Source organism: Diplotaxodon limnothrissa, linkage group LG11 (genome assembly GCF_057381915.1).
Source record: "Diplotaxodon limnothrissa isolate DT_005_m linkage group LG11, D_limnothrissa_male_GT1.1, whole genome shotgun sequence".
NCBI classification, from domain to species: Eukaryota; Metazoa; Chordata; class Actinopteri; order Cichliformes; family Cichlidae; genus Diplotaxodon; species Diplotaxodon limnothrissa.
The window spans coordinates 23,140,638-23,167,211 of NC_140606.1; positions in this window are offsets into that span (position 1 = coordinate 23,140,638).

The window sequence follows — 26,574 nt, forward strand, 5'->3', positions numbered from 1 at the left end:
GTTTGATTAGTAGCTTTAGCTTGGTTACTCAGTTAGTACAGTAATGCAAAAATACCATGTGTGTTTGATGCTTTCGAACATGTTACACTGCTGTTTCAATGATATTTGCAAGACAATATTAATGTGTACTGAATACTTTGTCCTTCATTATCCTGCAGATTTCCTATATTGGAAGAGCTTGTTACTTTCAGCTTATGGTTCTTCGGTGTATATGGACAAAAAAGGCAGTGTGACACAAGGTTTTAGGAAATAAAAAAAAAGGAGTTAGCCCTTGCTCAGAATCCAATGTTTTGTGCCAGGACTTGCATTATAATTGTCTATCCTGTTGGTAGAGCAATTGCTTTTCTTCTTCTATGATGGATTTCTTTCTGTTCTGTTTAATGTTGATGCAAAGAGGAAACCCTTGTAGCTATTTGTAACATCACTTTGTTCATGCTGGATAGTTATTTGTAGAAGTAGCAGAAAAAAAAACACGTCCTCAAATAACAACATCGGTCTAGAAATGCATCCCTGTGTTTATAAAGCAGATGGCGCTTTTTGAATACAAATTAAATGGTTTTGTTGTTCTGTTATGTGCTTATTCCATTTAATTAGTGTCAGTATTCATTCAGTTTACAGCAATATACAGCAATTTGGATTACATGAACATTTGTGCACTGGCACCTCTCCAGTAATTTCACTTTTCAGTGCTTTTGATCCATTTTGGGATCTTAAACAATTGAGACAGTAGGGAGAACCTGTATACTACAAATAGTTGTTCTTTGGCACAAAATGCTGACTGGTCTAAAATGTTAACCTTGTTAACATGTTTTTTAATGTATTTATTCATTTTTTTGTGCTAGACTACACATGAGTAAAAATAAGCAGTCAGTACCATTCCTGATTATTACCACAGTGAAACAGTAGTGCACCAATGACTGTCTCAAAGTCACAGAGAAGCTGGGTTATATATGTGGCACACCTAATCTAGCTTCATCTGGGACTTGTGAGAAGAGGTGATTGATAACAAGGCTTATGTAACATTAGCAAGATATTATTAGCTGTTCGATAATACAGGCAAGTTAAAGGCTTGGGATTTCTGTTATACAGTGGCTTGATAAAGTATTCGGCCCCCTTGAACTTTCCCACATTTTGTCACATTACAGCCACAAACATGAATCAATTTTATTGGAATTCCATGTGAAAGACCAATACAAAGTGGTGTACAGCTGAGAAGTGGACTGAAAATTATATTATCATTCCAAACATTTTTTACAAATAACTGAAAAGTGGGGTGTGTGTAATTATTCAGCCCCCTTTGGTCTGAGTGCAGTCAGTTGCCCATAGACATTGCCTGATGAGTGCTAATGACTGAATAGAGTGCACCTGTGTGTAATCTAATGTCAGTACAAATACAGCTGCTCTGTGACGGCCTCAGAGGTTGTCTAAGAGAATATTGGGGAGCAACAACACCATAAAGTCCAACACACCAGACAGGTCAGGGATAAAGTTATTGAGAAATTTAAAGCAGGCTTAGGCTACAAAAAGATTTCCCAAGCCTTGAACATCCCACGGAGGACTGTTCAAGCGATCATTCAGAAATGGAAGGAGTATGGCACAACTGTAAACCTACCAAGACAAGGCCGTCCACCTAAACTCACAGGCCGAACAAGGAGAGCGCTGATCAGAAATGCAGCCAAGAGGCCCATGGTGACTCTGGACGAGCTGCAGAGATCTACAGCTCAGGTGGGGGAATCTGTCCATAGGACAACTATTAGTCGTGCACTGAAAAAAGTTGGCCTTTATGGAAGAGTGGCAAGAAGAAAGCCATTGTTAAAAGAAAACCATAAGAAGTCCCGTTTGCAGTTTGCCACAAGCCATGTGGGGGACAAAGCAAACATGTGGAAGAAGGTGCTCTGGTCAGATGAGACCAAAATGGAACTTTTTGGCCAAAATGCAAAACGCTATGTGTGGCCGAAAACTAACACTGCACATCACTCTGAACACACCATCCCCACTGTCAAATATGGTGGTGGCAGCATCATGCTCTGGGGGCGCTTCTCTTCAGCAGGGACAGGGAAGCTGGTCAGAGTTGATGGGAAGATGGATGGAGCCAAATACAGGGCAATCTTGGAAGAAAACCTCTTGGAGTCTGCAAAAGACTTGAGACTGGGGCGGAGGTTCACCTTCCAGCAGGACAATGACCCTAAACATAAAGCCAGGGCAATAATGGAACGGTTTAAAACAAAACATATCCATGTGTTAGAATGGCCCAGTCAAAGTCCAGATCTAAATCCAAAATTGATTCATGTTTGTGGCTGTAATGTGACTAAATGTGGAAAAGTTCAAAAAGAAAAAAAGAGAGACAAAAGGGGAAAAAACTGCTTTTTATTTTTTTTAACAGTGTTACATGACATAGAGAATAGTATTGGATTGGGCTAGGGTGGCCTACGTTGACAAGACTGGTGTAAAATTAATACTTATACTTTACTCATCAGTTCTGAGGTGTTAATAAACACCTGGACAATAGGTGCTGTTATTGGTATTAATGCAAAATTAATTTTACTTTAACATACATTTAAGAACTGTCCTCTTAGAGTACCAAAGCAGGCTCCTGTCATGACAGTGAAACATTGTCAGTGACCTTTACTACTGTACATTTAATGAAAATAAAGCTACATGAATTCATTCATTCGTTTAGTCAATGGGATGAATAAATGAATGAAAGGATAGTTTTGTGAAAACAGCACAACATCAGTCAGTAACTCCCACAGCTTTTCAAAGGATTAAAATTAGATGCTAAAACTGAACCTGTTCTCACTTGCCAGATAAGGGAAAAGAGATTGGAGAAAAAAACAGTGTGTCACAGGTTTACAAATCAAAAGATTACAGTGATGGACAGTGCAAATCCTTCAGTGTGTGAATAGCACGGTGACCTAAGTCCGTTCAGGGTCACATTTAAGCACAAGCAAGGAGGCAATGTGAAGTGAAGGCTTTTTCACTTCAATTTAAAGCATTGCAGGTAAAAAGGCATTTGCAGTCCTTTATTATTCAACCTGTTAAACAATCTTAAACATTGACTTATTTTCATCCACTTCCAATATGCTTTAGAGAACCACGGCACATTTGTAAAGCAGATATGAACTGTTGTGTCTCCGCCAGCTGGCTTTGAATTTCACAGGTCCTTGTAAATTTACAATAGGTTTGATTATAACACCTTGTTTGGCCTAAGTCTTTTTTTCGTCTTCACATATTACCCCCCCTTTTTTTTTTTTTTTTTTTTTTTTGCCACAGTTCATCTTCTTCCTTGTTTCTCTAAAAGTCTTCTTTCCCCTCTGCCTTAACCCCTGAGGATACCAACTCCAGTGAAGGTGTAGGACCTGGAGGATACTGATAAGCCCTTTCCTTTAAACCTTGGCTCCACAGCCCGAGTGTGCAAAGAAAGAAAGGCAGCAAAGTTCCCTGCACTATTACAACCACATGGTCACATCAGAAATCATGATGTCCAGCCAAGAATGTGGCCTTTTGTCTTTTACTATAGCCACGGGGACAGCTTTGAGCACATGACCAGTATAAAATGAGAAACTCTTCATGTAAAATTAGAGTGGGATGTGGGTAGATTCAATGTGATGTAACCTAGAGGATTAGTCAGATGTTTGAATATTGTTTATTAGAGATACATAATCTTTTATTTAGTGTGAAATGAGAAATATGTGAGTTTAGAACTGCTAATCTCTATCAGTTTAGCCCAAACAAAATCGGATAACAGTTCTGTTAGAGGGGGAAAAAAATAAAATGAACCAGTGTTCTTAAGCCATCAGCCGTCTCACAGGTAATTTATTTTATCGTGGCCATCTCTTTGCAGGTTCTTCTATAAGCTGTAAGCCATTTGCCACAACAGCTGTCATGGCTGTAATCTCCATGGTTGGAGATGGACAGATATCCTCTCCAAACTAGCTTTTCATTCCGCTCGGTACTTCACAGGCTGGCAGTAGCCTCTTATTTTTTTCTACAGTTAATATGGGAAATGAGTCATTCAGGAACACAATATGTTTTAGGTTATGTTTTAGCACCACAAAGAAGTTTAGCATCGTTGACAAGATATTAATTGTTTGAAATTTAAATATCAAGTTAAACATTCATATAAAATACAACAAAAACACACCTTAAACATCATTGTAATGGATTTTTGAGCCTTCATCTAATCTACATGGAACAAGCTGATAGTTTTTCCACATCAAAGACTCTTTAGCATCTACTCATAGAATGAGCAATGCCATGTAAATCCTACATCACCAGTATGCTGTATTGCACTATTAATACTGGGAAATTTGTGCTCGACTTTGTCTCCCAGTGGTATAATTATTATTAATACCAAAGTTGTGCAGCAGATTATTATAAAAATGCCTAGCTTTTATTTGCAATCTCTCCTTTATAGTTGATTTTAATGGTATTCTGTCAGAGAGAATGAAAAATTAACAGTTTATTACACCACAAAGCTTTAGTGCAGAGTGCAAACAGTCTACTAATGCCTGCAGTAATGGATATAAAAACATAAGATCCAGCTGGGAGAGAAAACATACATTCGTGCATATCAAAACTTGCTGAAAGGTATCTTAGTGCAGAAAATGGGAAAACAATATAAATCTTTAATGCTGTAAATAGTAAGATGGCGCCGGTGAGGTCGGCTGCCGTCACGACTGCTCCGACCACTTTTTCTTTGTCTTTGTTTTTTAAGTTAGTTTTCAGCGTTTCTAAATCGGCAAAATCATCACCATTGGGTACATTAGGTATGACAGTGACACTCTTGTTTCTATTGGTTTACAATGTACTCACAATTCGAAGTTTTTAACTCCGGATCCGAGCTGGCCGAGTGAGATCTCGAGGGAGAACAAAGGGAAGCGGCGGCGGCCTAGAGGGAAGCGAGCCGGCGTCAGGAACAGGCTGAGAGCTCGTGCACACCGCACACCTCTGCCTAGCATCCTGCTCGCCAACGTCCAGTCACTGGAGAACAAGCTTGACGACCTCAGGGCCAGGATAAAGTTCCAGAGAGACATTCGGGACTGCAATCTCCTCTGCTTCACCGAGACATGGCTGAACCCAGCGGTGCCGGACCACGCCATCCAGCCGGCCGAGTTCTTCTCGGTTCACCGCATGGACAGGACACGGGACTCGGGGAAGTCAAGGGGAGGCGGCGTGTGTTTAATGGTGAACAACAACTGGTGCAACAGTGCGAACATTGTTCCTCTCACACGCTCCTGCACACCAAATCTGGAACTACTGTCCATCATGTGTCGTCCTTTTTATCTACCTCTGGAATTTACATCGGTCATTGTAAGTGCCGTTTATATTCCACCACAAGCGGACACGGTCACCGCCTTATGCGAGCTGCATGAGGCACTCACACAGCACCAGACACAACACCGGGACGCTGCGCTTATTGTGACGGGGGACTTTAATAGCGCCAACCTCAAACGCGCAGCGCCGAACTTTTATCAACACATCACCTGCCCCACCAGGGGTGAAAGGACACTGGACCACTGCTACACTACGGTCAAGGACGGCTACAAGGCACAATCCCGCCCCCCGTTTGGCAAATCTGATCACGCCGCCATCTTCCTCATGCCAAAATACAAACAAAGGCTGAAACAGGAAGTTCCGGTTCAGAGGAAGGTCGCGCGCTGGACGGATCAATCGGTGGCCGCGTTACAGGACGCACTCGATGACGCAGACTGGGGCATGTTCAGAAACAGCTCCGACGATGACGTCAACGTGTTTACGGAAGCGGTTGTGGGATTCATCGGGAAACTAGCGGATGATACCGTGGAGACAAAGACTATCACAACGTTTCCCAACCAGAAGCCGTGGGTGGATAAAACCATCCGCGACGCTCTGAGATCCCGCACCGCTGCCTACAACACGGGACTCATGACGGGGGACATGGACCCGTACAAAGCCGCGTCATATAACGTGCGGAGGGCGGTGAAAGAGGCGAAGCAGCGCTACGGGAGGAAACTAGAGTCACAACTCCAACAGAGTGACTCTAGGAGCCTGTGGCGGGGACTAAGGACAATAACGGACTATAAAGCACCAACAACCGGTATGACGAACGCGGCCGTGACTCTGGCAGACGAGCTGAACACTTTCTATGCTCGCTTCGAGGCTGCAGCTAAGGTCTCCAACAATGCTAGTGTTAGCGGCGCTAACGGCTGCAGACAGGAAGATACTGCCAGCACCGGAAACGTGCTCGTCATCTCCGAGCATGAAGTAAGGAGAGCCTTCAAGAGAGTGAACACCAGGAAAGCAGCAGGACCAGACGGCATCCCAGGTCGTATCCTAAGAGACTGCGCATACCAGCTAGCTCCTGTGTTCACTGAGATATTCAACATCTCTTTATCTCAGTCGGTGATCCCCACATGCTTCAAAGAGTCCATCATTGTTCCTGTCCCGAAGAAACCCCACCCTGCTTCTCTCAATGACTATCGCCCTGTAGCCCTCACCTCAGTAGTGATGAAGTGCTTTGAACGCCTGGTCAGAGACTTCATCATTTCTTCACTACCAGACACACTGGACCCACTACAGTTCGCTTACCGTCCAAATCGTTCCACAGACGATGCCATCTCTCATCTCCTCCACACATCACTCACTCACTTGGACACTAGAAGGGGGAATTATGTTAAAATGCTCTTCATAGACTACAGCTCTGCATTTAACACCATAATTCCCTCCACACTCACCACCAAGCTGGAGCATCTGGGACTCAGCTCATCTATGTGTCAGTGGATCTCCAACTTCCTAACTGGCAGACCACAGGCAGTAAGGATGGGCGGACATGTCTCAGCCTCCACCACTCTCAGCACTGGAGCCCCCCAGGGGTGTGTTCTGAGCCCCCTGCTGTACTCTTTGTACACATATGACTGTGTGGCCACTACCAGCTCCACCACCATCATCAAGTTTGCTGACGACACCGTCGTGGTGGGCCTGATCTCTGATAACAACGAGACGGCCTACCTGAAGGAGATTAGGAATCTGGAGAACTGGTGCCAGAGGAACAACCTCCTTCTAAACGTCAGTAAGACAAAGGAGCTGATAGTGGACTTCAGCACTAAGCAGGAGAGGAACTACCAGACCCCCGTCATCAACGAGTGCCCAGTGGAGAGAGTGGACAGCTTCAAATACCTCGGAGTTCACATCACGCAGGACCTGTCATGGTCCTGTCACATCAACACCGTGGTGAAAAAGGCCCGACAGCGTCTCTACCACCTCAGACGCTTGAGAGACTTCCAACTGCCCTCCAAGGTGCTCAGGAACTTTTACTCGTGCACCATAGAGAGCATCCTGGCGGGAAACATCTTAACCTGGTTCGGGAACAGCACCATGCAGGACAGACGAGCTCTACAGAGGGTTGTGCGGTCAGCTGAGCGCACCATCCGCTCCGAGCTCCCTGACCTGCACTCAATCTACAGCAGGCGGTGCTGGACCAAGGCCAGGAAGATCGTGAAGGACCTCAGCCATCCCAACAACGGACTGTTCTCTCTGTTGAGGTCAGGAAAGCGATTCCGCTCCCTGAAGACCAACACAGAGAGACTGAGGAGGAGCTTCTTCCCGCAGGCGATACGGTCTCTCAATCACACCACCACACAGTACTGACCCACACATATGGTTCTTACACACACACTGGACTTTCTGGACTTTGGTTTTGCACAACACTGGTCACTATATTCTTCATTTCCGGTTAATACTTGTACAGCTGCTGTTATTGTGTATATATTTATTTAGATTTAGATTTCTTCATACATTCTTATATAGTTCTATATTGTGTATTTTGTTGTACAGTTATTTTATTTTCAACTTTAATTTATATATTTATCTTTATCTTATTCTTCCCAGTTAAATTTACCCTTCATTCTAATTTGTGTTGTACAGTTATTTCATTTTTAACCTTAATTTATATTTTATTCCTTCCTAGTTAAATCTACCCTTTTTAATTTTTCATATTTATTTCCTATCTTATTCATAGCCTTTTCCTTTTTTGTTTTCTTTAGGTCACGAGCAGTTGTCCAAGCATTTCACTACATATCGTACTGTGTATGACTGTGTACGTGACAAATAAAATTTGAATTTGATTTGAATTTGTATTGGGTAGAATGACCTTTCTTCCACTTGGAATGAGGATGTGCAGGTTTAAAATACAGTGGTAATCCCAGATGTTATGCCTGTCAAAGTGACATTCATACTCTGCATTTTTTATGAGATCCCTCAATTGAGAGAAAATGAATTTCCCGTTTGACAAAGCACTCCATGCATTTCTGTGCTAAACTACTACATAGATGATATGCAAGGTTTTTGCTTCTCTACATTTTAGAGATACCTTGTTAAGCAATGGACGTTGCCTTGTGTTTTATATCAAGGATAAAGGTGTTTTACAAACACAGATAATAAGGAAAAGGATTCTTAAATATGTTCTAACCAGGTCTGGACTGGTACTTAAAAAATGGCACTGGCATTTTTTGTCCAGGCCACCCACCATGATTTGTCAAAACAGTGCAAATGGTTTAGTTCAGTATGTTCATAGTTTTCTTAAAGCAATGCTAAAGCTGAGTACTATATGCAAAAAAGGGAAAGAGAATAAATAGGTCAAAATACCAGGCAAAACCCCAGGTGCAGGCTGTGTAAATATGCGCCTGAGACAATCCAGCACATGAAAGCAGGGTGCTAGATGCTAGCAGGCCGGGCATACATGGAACGCCATAACCAAGTGGCCGGCATAGTATACGGAAGCATCTGTGCCGAGTATGGTCTGGAAGTCCCAATGTCAAAATGGGACACGCCCCCTAGGGTAGTCGAGAATGACCGATCTAAGATAATGTGGGATTTCAAGATACAGACGGACAAAATAGTGGTGGCTAACGAATCAGACGTAGTACTGGTAGACAAGACATGACAGCAACATCAGGACGTAGGAACACGAGAAGCTGAACAAGTACCAAGGGCTCAGAGAAGAGCTCGAGAAGAGGGTAGGGTTGCCAACCGTCCCTTAAAAAACGGAATCGTCCCGTATTTAGAAACAAAAGTACACGTCCCGTATTGAGCTAATAAGGGACGCACTTTGTCCCGTAATACAGTGAGAATCAAAAGTAGTCTATAAATGTTAATGGAATTAACGCTTTGTTTGAAAACATAATTCCCAGCCCCTCTCCTGCTTTGTGACCAATGAGCTGACAGCACACTTATGACAATTCGAGTATGACAATTCAGATTACCGCTCATCTCATTGGTCGAGGAAAGGTCGCTTGCGGAGAAAATACCGGAAGACAACAGATGACCACAACAAGAAGCATGGCCAACAGGGAAACAAACGCCGACACTGCGGTGCAAGTCTCGGACGACAGTAAACCTAAAGCTGGGCAGACACTGTGCGATTTTTTCAGTCGCGTTATTCAGCTCCTGCTCAAACTGCACAATTGACTCGCAGGGGTTAGAAGTTTGCAGGTCACGATGCAGGGTCTCACACTATACCGCCCGATGCTCTGATGCGACCTGAGTGCTCACACTGTGCCTCCATAAAATGAAGGTTATAACAGAAAATCTGTCGCTTGCTCTCCCTCTCTGTCTTTCACTCACACAGACACACCACCACCACCATCAACTTTGCTAAATTGCTAATGAAAAACATGATCAGGCAGCTGTGATTGAGCAGCAATGTAAATCCAACTATTTTCACGGTTGTTGTGGTCGTGATAATTTTGTGAGGCCACATCGAAAAGGCTCGGATGAGCTTTCCAAAGTTCTACAAGTTGTGCCTCCATCGCTTGTGTCCAGATCACACGCTGCACAGCCGTGCTGCTCCGTCTTTTTCACCGACGTTTACGTGTTTGCGCGTGAGCAGTGTGAGCGGCTGTGGTGAGACCCTCACGAGCGATTGATGATCGGGAGCTGGTCGTGAGGTGTTAATCGCGTCTCGTTACCCCACGTATACTACACGATGCACGATGAAGGCCAAAATTGGGCCGATCGCCAAATCGGTCGCACGACTCAAAAATCGGTTCAAAATGGGCCAAAAATCGCACAGTGTAAGCCCAGCATTACACTCACACAGACACACCACCACCATCAACTTTGCTAAATTGCTAATGAAAAACATTGATCAGGCAGCTGTGATTGAGCAGCAATGTAAATCCCACTATTTTCACTGTTGTTGTGGTCGTGATAATTTTGTGATGCCACATCGAAAAGGCTCGGATGAGCTTTCCAAAGTTACCCCACGTATACTACACGATGCACGATGAAGATCACTCAAAAATCGGCTCAAAATGGGCCTAAAACCGCACAGTGTAAGCCCAGCATTAGAGCAGCAATGTTTGTTCCCCTCAGAGAAAGGGAAGAATGGGAAAAGGAAAACACCTGGCTGGAAAAAGTTAATATGGGCATGTGCAGTGAATATCAGCGCTATGTGGCCAGAAGTGTGATAATATAATTTATTTTGTGTAATAAACAACTGCAAGGATAGATGATTACAAATAGATGACTAATACATAAAAGTAATACATAGATGAATAATGATGATGAGTTAAGATGCGTAATCATGGGAACAAGCGGGTTTACAAACAGGAGCAGCTGATTAGCATTAGAAAAGCTGAAATAATACCTCAACTGAAGCCAATTGTACTAAATGCACTAAATGTGCACTGTTACAAGAATGATTTTCTTTCTATTGTTTTCTATTATTTTAAGTTAAGCAGGACAGAGTGCTTTTAAAGAAAGATTTACTTTTATTCTCAAAAGTTAAGCATGACAGGCTTCTGTTTAAGAAGGAGACCTGTTTTACTGTGTTAATGTTGTCATTTTTGAGCTAAAAATAAATGGCTAAATGATCATTTGTTTCACATGTGTTCATATCACAAAGAATAAACATCTACTTAAATCAAATTCAAGTCAAATGGTTAAAAAAATAATTTCACACACAAAAAAAGAGCTACCACACTGGGAAGGGTGAAGACAACTGGTTCGCCCGGCCCTGGCCACGAGGTGTCCCTTATTTATTTTTCAGGGAGTTGGCAACCCTAGAAGAGGGTGAAGTTAGAAGTGGTCCCAGTGGTAACCTGAGTGCTAGGTGCAGTGACTCCCAAGCTAGGCGAGTGGCTCCAGCATATCCCAGGAACAACATCTGAGATTTCTGTCCAGAAAAGCGCAGTGCTATGAACAGCTAAGATACTGCGCAGGATCCTCAAACTCCCAGGCCTCTGGTAGAGGAACCGAGCTTGAAGTATAGATCGACCGCAGGGGAAAGAGGGAATTTTTTTTGTTTTTATCTATATATATATATATATATATACTGTCCCACTCAAAAGTTAAAGACCACTTGAAAAATGACAAAAAATCATATTTTGCATGGTTGGATCTTAACAAGGTTCCAAATAGAGCGTCAACATGCAACAGGAAGAAATGGGAATGAGACAAAAAATGCTATGGAGCATGCAATTTATTGAAAACAACGAATTAATAATACTTAAAAAAAAACAAAAAAAAAACTAGCAATAATAGTGTTATCAAAAAGATCAGGCTGAGAATTTATGCCATTTCTCAACAATGATGCTCCAACTGGTGGAAGATAGTTGTATAACATGTTGAGGTTTACTTCTCGACCTCACCTCTCCCAGCTGGAGAAGAAGAGTCATATCAGGCTGAATTATCCTTTCATTAAAGCTTTATTACCAATGCACATTGGAAGATCACACTACATGCAGCCACAGCAAGCACCAAGTTGATCTGAGGACCAGTTCTTCAGCCAGTTCATTATAAAGGTTCTGGGTGCTTCCTTAAGAGACTGCCCTCATAGTTATCTAGTAGTCACACAAGCATCTTGCAACCTTTAGATTACATGCTTAATCACGGGGGCTACAGGTGAGCCCACCCTCGTGCTCACTACGGCCAACAAAGCAAAACATAAAAAGAATACATGTTGTTTCCTTATCAAGCACACCCAAGAACATGCCCCCTAACGTTTACTTGGAAAGGTACACTCCCCAACTGGCCCTCTGTAGTTTCCTCCTTTCTTATTCTTCTTTACAACCTACTGCTTATCTCTGCACGTCAGAGGGGAAATGTTTTTAAGAAATGTTTTACATAAATTACATTTGTCAATATTTTTGTTTTAAGAAATCAAAACATATAAGTGAAAAATGCTTTAAAATAATGAAATTATTTGATTTTTCTTTTTTTTCTTTTTTACATTCACAGTTCAACATCTGTGAACAAAATGAAGAGGTACACTCCATATATTGACTTTCAATGTCTGTGATGCAGTTGTAAAAATACTTGCAGAACTGGCAAGTACTGAACAACAATGTGTTTTATATGACAATGTAGGTTGCTGTGATTATGTTTCCAACTAACAACTGTCAAAAGGGTAAATCAATAGGTAATTTTGGGGTTAGACAAGAGTGGTTGGAGTCAATATCTTGAATCAAGAAACCCAATGGAAAGCCCTGAGGGAGCCTGGTAAAAGGATTACCCTCTGCTACCCTTAAGTTCTCACTTCATAATTGTCTTTGAGCAGTGATGAACATCACAGGCATGACCATGTCTACATCCCACACTTTAGCCAGATGGAAAATCAATATAATATATCAAAGCTAACCCTCGCCACATGCCTACATTGCAGTTGCACTGACACATTAAACACGAAAACATGTTCAAAAAGCCTAACATCCTGGAAACGAAAAGTATACCAAAGTTAATGGTGCCATTCATGATAGAGGACCAATTGCAATGATTACAATGGAGGATAATCAAAAGGCTAATCTCAACCTCTCCCATAGGCTTTTTGTTTGGTGATCTATGCTATGCATTTACTTCCTGTAGAAAGAATTCCACTGACAGGGGATGTAATGCACACACAGTAATATTCACTTTACTGTTTCACAGAGGGCTATGAATAGGAACAGCGAATGAATCAGGCCCTAATGCGAGCATTATCCTTCAGACATTTGTGCTTATTGGTCTAATGCTCGTCAGTGGAGCCAGAGTGGAGGATGACATTTTTAATGTCCAGTTTTATTGTCTGTCCTTTCTCACTAATGTTCATAGTTCAAACTCATGAGCTAGAAAAGTGAGTGATTTCTGCCAGCTTTTACAATGCATTTAAAAATGCATTGCACTCGTACAACCTGATGAATCAAGTGATAATTGAATAATATTTCAAAGCCATTTGTTAGAAGCTCTGCAGAGTTGATTCTCTGTGCCATCTAGATTTAACAATGCCAATGCATTATTGTAAATAATCCTCTTTGGCACAATGAACTGTCTTATCATGCTAAAGGATTTATTCTCTTTTGTGTTTTCGTGAGACCCTAATGCCTTGGTTTGTGATTTTCTGAAAAGAGAAGCCACAGAGGAAATTCGTGCTATAGATTGAAGGAGAGCCACTTGAAATGGGGTTGGCTGACCCAGGATGGAAGTACACAACCAGCTTCAAATGAAAGAAATGAAAAGAAAGAGAGAAGCTTATTGGATGTATTGAATCATTTTACTTTGCAGCCAGCCAAGGGATTGGATAGGATGCGTGATCAGACTTAGTTCCAGGTCGAAATGTGTTATCAGAAGCGCACTTGACCAGACATCTCGAAACATACACATAGGCTGAGCCAATATACTTTTTAAAAACAGTTCTGTAAAAGACAGAGTTGTGGGGGAAAAGTCCTATTTTAACAACACTTATCTGTTGTAATTGCTTGTAATAGAATGTTAATTATTTTTACGGTATATTTTAATGTTTTAATGTTAGATAATTAGAAAAAAATGCAAAAGTAAATTTTGGTTCATCAGTAAAATAATACATATCTGTACATGAAAGTCAACAATAGTGATAGGTTTTTGTTTTTCAAACAATAGTGTACTGTTAAAAAATGCTGTCAGCATACTAACAGGTTTAACTCTTAAAGGCTTGCAATAAATAAAAATCTTTCCTTTTTATGTAACTATGAAATATGTTTTTAGTAGGTTGCTCTTTTGCAGCTCTGAACAGAAGACTTTCAACTATGTACAGCCATTCACATCAATATCATGGTGAAATTCCTGTCTTTTTTTATAGACTGCTGGGCAATGTGGTCTCTATTAAACCTGTAGGGCCAGTTTCATAGCCACCTACCCTCCATGTAAGCTTTGAAAACACTTCAAGGTCTGTGCTAAACCTGAGGGTAAACAGTTATACAGTCTCTGCTAGCAGTTTACCACAGCAGCTGCTGGGGTTACACTGCAGCCTAACGCAGCATATGTAGCCAAAATACTTAAATTGTTACTTGGCTGTTCTGTCAGTAAACTTATTTTTGTCAGCCACATTTTCCTGAAGCATTTATGACTGAGCCACTAACACTTTTGGACCTTTAGCTAATTGCTCTAATGTTCTCATAATTATTTATTGTCTGAATTTTCCCTCTTCAGTTTATGATTTCTTATCTTCTCCTCTCTCAATAATCCTTATGTCTGAAGTTTCATGTTCTGGTCGATTGAAGCTAGAGCTGGTTGAGAAATTGACCTTTTCAGTCGTGGAGTTTTGCAGCATGATTTTTTGATAAAGAACGCAAAATGGCAATTATAGAGAAAACAGTGCTCTTTGATTTTGAGAGGCGGTAAACTTAATGTTTATCGCTTTTATACTGAAGAAACATTTCTGCTTCTGTTCTGTCCACTCTTTAAACATTTCAACAGTTATTATTTGTTATAATGATAAACTCAAAGTTATGTTCTTTAATCTCCTAAATTATTAATGGTGTTTTGAATTATATATAATTTAAGGTTAGGGTTAGGTGCATACAGTGCAAATATCTACAGAGTTGAAGGACCTTACCACTTTTTTTCTATAATTAAAAAACCCTGAAACAAAACAAAACAAACAAAAAACCCTTCCAACCTGCTCAAGAGGTAGAGGACCTGCACAGATGGTGGTATACTATACCAGCCACCCGGGACAATTAGTATGTGAATTGATGATGATGCGGGCTCAGCACTAATTGGAAGCAGGTAAATGAATGTGATTTCTCCCTCTGTCTCAGTGGGCAGCGACATCAGGTAGCACTGTTATAAGTCTATTTCCATAACCGGCCCTGGCAGCATGTAATGGGTTGATCATATGCAATGCGCAGCCAGTCTGCACCTTGGCCACCAGCACTAATCACACGCACAGATTGCATTAACATTGCCTTATGATCTTGTTTTGAAATAACTGAAGTGCATCAGCATCTTAATTTACTGGCAAGGAAGCAGATGATTCTGTACAGGGGTTGAAGCAAGTTTTTCCATTTAATGTTATTTATTTTAAGGAAACCCTGATGCTTTGAGATGTGACTTTTTTAGGAACCAGTTTTTGTCATCTGCTGAGGTTACAGGATGACTTTGCTGCATTGAGTGACCAATGGACAGGGCCATGTACTGTAACATCTAGAACGGGACCCTCCTTCCATAAGCCATAACACTGAGATGGTTCATGGATGGGTCTTCCAGCATGATAGTGTCCCAAAACATGCTGCCAAGTTAACAAGGTTGTGGCTAAAGAGGAAGTATATTAAGGTGAGGGAGTGGCCTAGCCAGTCTTGAGACCTCAGGAAATCTGTCTAGGGAGCTGAAGCTTAGAGATGTGTGCAACCCTGCTGACCAGCTGCCAGAAATGGTTTACCATGTGCACGGGAGGTGTTCTTGCTAAAAAGAGTTTGTCCACAAAGTATTTTTCTCCCTCCATAAGACAAAACTAACATAAAAATTAGAGATTGTTCATTTAATTGTAAGTGAGCAAACCTATAAGTTAATCAGGGGATCAAATATTTATTTCCTCACTGTAAATAGGTGGTTAATTTAAGGAGCAAAACTACTTTTTTTATGCAAAGAGCTACATGGTGCAGTTTTGTGCAAAGTCATGAAAGGACACACTTTCATCAACAATAAACAATCATCTAAAGATTGACTATTCCTGCAACAAGCTTCTTTGGCATTTCCTCGATTACATCCCGCAGTAGTGAGATTCACCAGCAAAGCACTTTTCAGTAACTTCATTGCATCTTTTTCAGACTTTCAGGGAAACCTCCACTGGACCAACCCACATGTAAAAAATAAATAAATTAAAAAATAAAGATAATGAGTGATGAGTTCCCACTCAGGATGCTCCCACAGTACCACTGAGCAGTCTTGCTGCATTTAAAATGGTCTTTTCAGTGTGATTGTTATCATCAGATCCATGCTTGGGTATCGCAGAGATCTGATCTGGATTTATTTACTTCCACTGTGCTTCTGTAGCTTGAGTTGAGACAATGTCTGAGTAGGATCAGATCAGAGCTCTAAAGTCTAAATTACTATGGCTCTGTCATAACTATTATCACTGCTATTGCCATTCTTACAAAAACAAGAAGGTTGAAGTGCAAAAAGTGGACTCTGTGTAATGTTCTTAACATTTTCATACGTTTTCACCCTGAGATATATCATATATTTTGTTTCAAATATGCATGAATCTGAGCTGAGTCATTAGGAAAAACTGAATATTTTCAATAGATCACCAAGACTTCTGCAAGATCAGTGTTGCACAAATGTAGTCTAACATGCCTGAAGCTGTAGCATGCATGCAAAACAAAAACAAGCAAATAAAAAACAGCTCATTTTAAATAAAGTAAAATCAATGAGCAACAAAAGGAATCACTCCGTTAACCTGCATGTGATGACACATGTTCAATTAATGTCATCACTTGTGCGTTTGCTAATCACTTATTCAACCCCCAGTGGTGCCAAAGGCTGGCAGTTGAGCCTCACGGGAGGTCTGGCCTGGGGAACCTCTTTTGATGGAGCATGCAGGCATTTTTTTTTTTTTTTTTTTGAACCTGCAGTCCCCTCCAGGAAACCAGCAGCAAGGAGCAGTAAATCAATAGCTACGCAGTGTGGGCAAATGACAACCCGTTTAGTTTGGCGGCCTACTTCGTTTCACAACATGTGGCCTGGCCTTCTAAACCGAAGGCAGGGTCTCAGGGAGAAAATATTTCCCTGCACTAAATCAGATTTGGCAGCAGGTGGTCCGTGGAGTTGTGAGTGAGCTGCCTCTACACCTGCCAAGGACTGCGGAGCCAAAAGAAAACACTATTTTTCTCCACCCAGGTGACTCTCCTGCACCTCCCACTGGTTCAATATATCAATGGTATCTAGCCGGTGGTGATGTGTCATCCATCATGATTGCAGCATCTTCAGAATAATCATTTTGTTATCAGAAGAGTAAAGAATGCAAAGGGTGAAACTAAAATCGTATGTTGAAATAACAAACAGGACTATAAGGGCCAACGTCAGCTGGTACAGCTGAATTGGGTAAGTGATTAAGAAAATGGACGGACGAATTAAAATGACGCTAGTTCAACATTACTCTTTTGCAATTTGAAAGAAAATTATATTATTCCTAATGATTACTGTTTTTGAACGCCATTATGCTTTTATGGCCTTGATCCCTGTGAGGAACAATCAATTTTGCCACCTGATTTATTGATGCAGTCTATTTTCAAAGAGAGGATGAAAGAGCGATCTGTACATAGAAGTTCAACTCTCTGGCTTTCATGAGACCGCTGTAATATTCCTCTGGGCCAAAACCTGTAGCACGTTTGACAGAAGGAAAATTAATTCCCATCATGTTCTTAAATCCACGACAATTTGTCCCAAGCAGCAAAGTCACTCTGAGAGGGGAAAAAAAAGCGATATAAAACTAAATGTAAGATGAATTATGCATGTGAGAGGCAAAACTCGATTATACTGTTATTTATCTGATTGACTGGTGCTATGGCAGTGAGGTTCAATTTCCGCTCCTTCGCTCACACTTCATAGCCTCTTACTCTCTGACGATCTCTAATCTTTACATTTCAGAAAACGTACCGTGACTGTTTTTTTTTTTTTTCCCCTTCACTCTCTTCATGTCTCCTCTCTCCTCATGGCATCCAGGTGGTACACTTCACTGGGCTTCAAGAGGACCGTTATTAATCTATAACAGTATTTCGTTGCCATCTTTTGTAATTTGTTTGTCCTATAAACTCAGTAGTCCCCTAAACAGCTCGTGTACACTCATGGGTCATAAACTGATGGAATAATTTGTGGCTTTCCAATGAAACCATTTTAAAGATTATTAACATGTATTATTTTTACAAACTTAAAAGAGGAAGCACAGAGAAAATGCCCAAAATAAAACAATATACAACCGTTCGATTAATGTGCTTCAAGGTGTTTTAGGAAATCTTATAATCTAGTATTTAAATATTAAGGAAGTGAACAGTTTTAGCGCTTTAAGTTCAATAAATATGTGATTTCAGTAAGTAGTCATGTTCAGTACTAACCAAAATCATTTTCCATAACAGAGCAGTTCTACTTCATTTTTCTATACAGTTTGACAGTGTTATTGAACTCTATAAAAATGAAGTAGCAATACAGTCAATTTACCTTCAAGCTTGATATTTTAGTTGACATTCATTAAAGGTGTAGGCCAAATAAGTAACTGACCTAAAGTACAACCTTGCAAATTTGAATACATTTCATAAAAAGCATTATATTTTAATGTTTTGAGAAAATCCTTTGCCATTTCAGTTCAGTTGTGAATATTTGATTTATGTTTTATCACAGTATTGTGTTAAAACTACATAGTTGTAACAGCATACAGGTTAGAGGGGCTGCACTTCACATGACTTTGACTTTAACATTGCATCGTACAGTTATTGGTTGTTTTATATTCTTGTGAGTGAGGATGTCAAGAGGGAATCTCTTATTTTGGCGTCCTTCACTGACAGCGGACTTGCCACACTTATTAAAGTATGGAAGCATTGTCAAATTGCTTTTAAGAGCCTATGGATGCCAGAACTATTGCTCCACAACCTTCCCCAGATTATTCAATCTCATAGTCCTATTGCTGGCTTAAGATAAGATGGAGAATCCATGCAGTGGAGGCTTATCTGAACTTAGCACACACGCTCAGGAGTATGGGATTTCACTCCAAATTCCTTCCCTGCACTCCAGGTATGACCCAATTAATGTGAGAATTTACTGCCTCTTGCGTTCACCTCCTTCCACATCAATAAATGATAAGGATTTTAAATAAAGGTTGCAAAGGGAACTTTCACAAAAATATCAGCTTGACTATTTTTTCAAATGAGAAAAAAATTTCTTTAAAAAAAAATCACAATTAGCTTATACCTTTCTGTTTTCTGCATTACTGCTAGTTTCATTATATTTTGCTAGAAATGTAGGTGAAATACGTGCAACAGTTACTAAAATGCAAACATAGTGGCCCAGTTTTCTTAAAGAATAGTCCAAAGCTCTTCTTTGGATATTGCCTTTTGATTTATTCTCTATTAAGATAATCTCACACTGCTTCAATAATGTTAAGGTCTAGGCTCTAGAGTGGCCCATCCATGACTGATATGTTTCATTGTATGTTTTTTCTATCCAGGTACGCTTTTACTACTTTGGCATTGTGTTTGCGATCATTATCATACTGAAAAGCAAAGCTGTTGCCAATCAGGCACTTACCACATGGTACCGTGCATCCAGAAAGTATTCACAGCACTTCACTTGTTCCACATTTTGTTATGCTGTAGCCTTATTCCAAAATGGATTACATTTATTTTTCACCACAAAATTCTACACACAATGCCCCATAATGTCAAAGTGTGAAAGGTTTACTTGGAATTCTTGCAAATTTATTAAAAAACAAAACAAAATAATAACATGTGCATAATTATTCACAGCCTTTGCCATCACCCTCAAAATTGAGCTGATCCACTTTATAGCATGGTCGAATATAAATAACAATTAAACACTAAAGCAAATATAAATAAAATATGAAAATATTTTTTTGTGATTCCATCAACTTTCGCAATATGTCCAACACCAGGGGCTGAAATGCAGCTCCAAATCAAGGTAGAGCTTCCATCCAGTTTTACAGATGTCTGTAAACATTCACTATTGTACCTCTCTCATTATCGCCGCCTTACATGTTGACAGTGATTTCACCCACAAATTTCAAATTTGGTCTCTTCATTCAAATAAAATACCTCATCCTTTTTTCCAGTTTCCCTTCCCGAATAATGGACAAAGCGCCTAAGATACAATCTAAAATCCAATCTTTGCTAAATTGTCTGTTAGGTTCATCTCCTTGAGTTATCTGCCTTTTTTATGCTTTCATAGGTCAGTATTAAATGATTTAACAAATAAAAAGCCTCTGAAAATGGTCAGGTGCAAGGAGTGGAGGCGTTGTCCAAAAGAAAAACTTGAAAAGACCTTAAGAAAGCCTCTATAACTATTGCTCAAAAGAAGTTAAAAGAAAGTCTTACTCCTTGGAAGTAAAACATAAAGACGTGAGGGGTAGCTGAAAACGTCTGCACAGTACTGGTACACAAAATAGAGAACATCCAACAGTGCAACTTGTAAAAACACATTTCCATAAATTTTACAACACAGATATTAAAAAAGTTAATAAATAAATAATCCAAAAGGCTGAAAAAAATCATTTTTATCGTTGTGACCCATAAACTGGTGTCTATTATCTGTCTGCAACTGCACAATACTGTCTGTCCCAGCTGCAGCAGACTGCCATTATTGTTTATTTCCAGTGTTGGTCAAGTTATTTGAAAAAACGTAATTAATTACTAATTACTGATTAGTTCTCCAAGAATGTAATCCTGTTACTTTACTGACTTTGTTTAAGTAATCAGTAAAATCAAATAAAAAAAAAGTAGATGTTAAACTTTACTGAATTCATAGTCATAGTTAATATTAAGACAAAGATAAGATATCACTTATTATAAATTGTCTGGCAGCAGTGTGTTACATAAATTGTAGCTCGACCTCCTCCGTGGCTAAGTGTGGTTCATATTAGTGTCAGATCTGTGCTGTGGTGCTTTGTGATCAAAACAGACAGGTGCATTTTAGTGAGTCATTTTAACAGTGACACACATTTTATGTAAAACGTTGTATTGCCAGACAGTGTTGCTCTATACCTTTTATAAAATGCACTTGCTTTACAGATTATTCTTTCGAATTATGGATTTTTCCTGTGCTCAGAGATGTTACACAAAGTTGTACTAAAGACTTGGCTGGACCATCTTTGATGTTTTTCTGCACAGTGTGATCATTATTGACATTAGTGCTAATCTGGGGGCAAATGCCAGAACAGCTGTCTGGGAAAAGAAAAAAAAGAGAAAGGATTACTGGCACTAAAGAAGCCCCAGAGGTTGGACAAAAATGCCATGACTGATAGTCAGAGCATGAACCAGACCCAATAAACAGTAATTATCTTAAATACTTGGGTTTTGGGTCCAAAATTGAACAGCTACCATGTCCTCACTACAGCATGTGTTTGATTAAAAAGGTTGAAATTTATGTGGACAAAGCCGAGAACAGAAAGCTTGGACAGACTGCATCAGGGGTGGTTTCACTACACTGTTTGTTGCTTATCATAATTAAAAACTGCTGTTAATGAGATAGTGACCATTCACCTTCATTAATTCACTTGTTTTTGACCTACATGCTTGTTCGCATTCAGGTTCATTTGGTTTGGGGCCAATTCCATCATCCACTGTGCAAAATACAGCAAAACACATTGACCCTTACTGAGCTGTGTGCGTTCGTGTGTGTCTCTGTGTGTGTAGAAGTTACTCTAGATGCACCTAGTATCTTGAGTACCAGTCAATGCCAAACAGAGGAGAAGCGCACAAAAGAATTAGGGAGCCAAAGGAAATGAACCAAATTCAATTTCAGCCCAGGCTGCTCAAGCTGTCTACCACATAAAGCCAAGACTTATTATGAGATGGGCACGAATATCATTATTATTCAAACCTGATGAGGAGCCCTCTGTTTAATGGAAGCTTTCAATTTAGTTCACCTAACAACAATGCTTGCATTATGAAGCTGGTTTGCCTCAGTATTTTGATTGCCAGCTATTTGAATCATGAGCGGTTGCAGAAATTGAGAATTCAGTGATCTTGTGGGGATGTGTGCAGATGGTGGTTATTGATTTATTTAGATAAGAAATATTGGTTATTTCAAGGGCTCCTATGTGTTACTTGTATGCTAAGGAGTCTGAATAAGTAAAGTGATGAGTCACTTGGCTGCCATAGATTCAGGAAATTGGTTTGTCGTGGTGTAACAATAGGCTTGTCTGTGGTACGTAATTGCTTTAGACCCGCAACTTTCACAAAATACTCACACTCACAGCGCACAGACACACCGTAGAAAGAGTGCAGCTGAAACTCGAGGCCCATACAGACATGTTTGATGACTTGAAAGGTGGTGTACTTCAGAGCTTTTCTGATAAAGTGATGAGAATGTGTGAGGAGTGTTTTGATAGACCAAGAATCTTTTTGCTATAGTGCGATAACATTTCAAATACCTTGCCAACAAAGCCTCTTCAGAAGTCTCACTATCATAAAATGGTTGATTTTAATCAGTTAGCATCCAATTAGGAACTTCCACTGACTCAACATCTGGAGAAGTGTCTGTGTGTGTGTCTGGGAAACTTGGATTGCTTCTTATTTTCTCTCTACATTTATGCTGACACCAAAGAAACTGCAAACTCTGCTAATACACTTGCTGATGAAGGTATATCCCCTGTTGCGCAGTCATTTAAATCATTCCCCGGACAAAAAATACTGTATGAAGCTTTATCAAACTCTTAGGAAGTCCCTCAGCTTAGTGTGTCAGTATCATAGTCGTGACACTTATAGCTCTACTTCTAAGTGCTCTTTCCTGCAACAGACTACGCTCATATATCATACTATTTTTCTTTTATGCTTCACAGTCTTTTAGAACAGTCTCCATACCAATCCTTTGCTTAGTTTTGGTTCTATCAATACAATGTTAGGTTTAAGTGAAGAGTTGTTTCAAAAAACAAACAAACCAACTTTGCATACCTTTACTGGTCTTTTTATTAAGTACACATTGGTACTTAAGCTGGATCTTCTTTTGCTTTAACAACTGTCTACAACAGTCCGCAGAGATTTTGGTCCATATTGACATAATGCATATTATTCCAGTATCGACTACTGAGGATATTTTTTTGCATTTTCAGTTGGTTTTCTGAAAATGCAAGCAAATTGGGGGGGGGGGGGGGGGGGGGGGGAGAATCCATTAAATGTGGACTGGAGCTGCAATCATTCACAGATAGACAACAGATTATACGCTATTATGATGTTAGATGGCCACTCCTGACAAAGCTCATGTATTCACTGGACTCATAACCCTTTACACTAATGAATAGTGAAGAGAACTGTGAGGACCTAATTAAGTGTCCAAGCCCTTGGCTATTCAGGGGGGGAGAGTGTCAAGCTCCTTTATGCACTTATGCACAGTGGATTCTTAATGCATAACGTCATGTTAAGAACCCTGAAAATAAACCATGCCAGCGGAGCTTCCCAGGGGGACGAGACACTTTCGCTGAACTCCATGTCTGTCTGGAGACCAGTCATGAAAAAGCCCACCCCCCCCCCAGTGCTGCAACAATGAGACGAGTAAATTGGAAGTCACAGCACCAACTTTAGCATTTGCAAGGCGCAAGAGGTCAGGACTCCGCTCAAGGCACTTGTTTTTAGTAAGTGTAGAAACAATTGAACCCGTTCAACACTCTTGTCCCATTGGTAAAGATCTTTTAACTCTATATATATATATATATATATATATATATATATATATATATATATATATATATATATATATATATATATATATATATATATATATATATATAACACCCAGCACGCCCCTGCGGGCGGTTTATCCTTCAAGCTCGGGTCCTCTACCAGAGGCCTGGGAGCTTGAGGGTCCTGCGCAGTATCTTAGCTGTTCCCAGGACTGCGCTCTTCTGGACAGAGATCTCCGATGTTATTCCCGGGATCTGCTGGAGCCACTCGCCTAGCTTGGGAGTCACCGCACCTAGTGCTCCGATTACCACGGGGACCACCGTTACCTTCACCCTCCACATCCTCTCGAGCTCTTCTCTGAGCCCTTGGTATTTCTCCAGCTTCTCGTGTTCCTTCTTCCTGATATTGCTGTCATTTGAAACCGCTACATCGATCACTACGGCCGTCTTCTTCTGTTTGTCTACCACCACTATGTCCGGTTGGTTAGCCACCACCATTTTGTCCGTCTGTATCTGGAAGTCCCACAGGATCTTAGCTCGGTCATTCTCCACCACCCTTGGGGGCATCTCCCATTTTGACCTCGGGACTTCCAGGTTGTACTCGGCACAGATGTTCCTGTACACTATGCCGGCCACTTGGTTATGGCGTTCCAGGAAAAGAGCAGCTGGATAGCGTAGTGGTTAGACTACACGCCTTTGGAACCCAGGATCGCAAGTTTGATTCCTGCCTTGGGCGTCTGTATCCAGTAAGGGTCCTAAGGCTAGACCCCCTATGCTAAGCGAGCCTACCGCAGACATGAGCGAGACAGATAAATATGAAGGCATGCCGGCTCGGACGTCGCCCGGATCAACAAGGTCTGTGTCAGGTGTTGAGGAACCAGGGCACCCTGACGAAAAGTGGGCTACTGGAACAAGAAGGCATCGGTGGGCAAGAGACAAAAACAGGGCGTTGTTGGAATGCTACTACGCAAGTAACATGAATACATGAATAGGATGACGGACCTATGGATATATACATACACACACACACACACATATATATATATACACACATATATGTGTGTGTGTGTGTGTGTGTGTATATATACACATATATATATGTGTGTATGTATATAAGTATATATGTGTATATTACATACATATATGTAATTATATATATATACACATATGTATGTGTGTATATATGTGTATATACACACACAACAACAAAAAATACATTGAGGAACAAACATCAATGGATGTCAGCCAAAGTACCCAGTCTGGAGGCAGACTTGTTTTTCATTAAGATTAACTGTGTAGCGGGGGCGGCCTATCTTTCTATGCCTCCAGCTGACACTTCCGTCCCCCTCCTACAGCAGCAGTGTGAGTGTGTGAGTGTGTGGTGTGTTTCAATGCTATCAAACAATGGAAGTGTTATCAGACACTGCCGAAGGCATATGAACGAGTCAGAGGGGAATTCAGACCAAAAATCAGCATGTTCCCAAGAGACCCAAAAGTTTATACTCTGAACCGAGATATGAGGAAGGAATTTTGTTATGACCTGTTTTCACAAATGAAATATTGTTTCCTATACTTGTACTATATCTGATACATTGTCTTGTATTTAACTAATTTTTAAGCCCCCGAGAAGTGATATAACTGCTGAAAGGCATATGCTCTTATTTTATGGAATTAGGTCTCTTTTCTGTCTGTTGCTAAAGTCTCAGCTCCATACATTTTCCAGTCAAATATTTCCCATTTGCAACTTGAACCTATACTAAGAAGAACTTGATAAAGCCTCAGATGTTATTTTCGACCACTGGGTAAAAAACAAAGCAAAACAGAAGTCTGCGTAAATACTCAGAGAAGCGCAGTTTTAATTAACTATTAAGGATCAAGCTGTCCCAGTAACCATCTGTAGTAGATACTGAGCAATATGTGCATTATGCTGGTGTCCAACATTTTACAAAAATACTCATCGCTTAATTTCATGTTTTGACAATGTGCAGATTGTTCTAATTAAACAAAATCAAACATCAAATGAGGCTTTATGTGCTTTGTCAGTGATTGTCATATTGTAAAGATGATGACATACATAAGTTTTAAAGAATGAGGTAATTTTCAAATTAGACACATTTCATGAAGTGATTGACAGAACTTCGAAAGAAGTGACAAAGGGCTGTATATGTTTCTGTATAATGTAGTTGTTCAGTTAATGGTTATAGTTTCAAAGAATTAATTTTTTATGTATATAAATATTAGTGAAATACAAGTGAAATACAAATGTTAATTATAGCTTATGTGACTTTTGATATACCCAACCTTTTATATAACATTATCTGTCGAATGACCTAGTAGAACACTGTGTCTAAGGCATATGAGCTGTTGTTTTGATCTGCCTAAGCTTGTAAATAATGTGAAAGAAATTGCCTTTGGGGAAAAAAGGTGTTTCTCAAAGTATGATGCAAACATCAACCAGTATAAATCACATTAATAAAAATAGTTGAATAAAAGGAAAGATTGAGTACAAGTAAATGATTGCCAACAAGTAATTTTCTGTCTGAAAAAAAGAGGAAATAAAAGAAGGAAAGACCCGATGAGTTAGACACACTATGCTACATATTTTACTCACATCTTTTTGTATATGTGCATTTCAAAAAGCCCCAAATGCATATTTGTTTTCATCAAGTATATTCAGAAAGAAGTTCAACATTAAACAAAGCCAATAAATTAAACTTGCATTCAGCTAGTCTTTGACTGTTCCATGTCTTATCTGTGCACTCAAATCAAATCAAATCAAATCAAATCACTTTTATTGTCACATCACATGTGCAGGTACATTGGTACAGCACATGTGAGTGAAATTCTTGTGTGCGAGCTTCACAAGCAACAGAGTTGTGCAAAATACAATAATGTAAACAAGCAAAATACAAGAATGGCTACATCTGAAACTAATAAATATATGTACAATATACAGT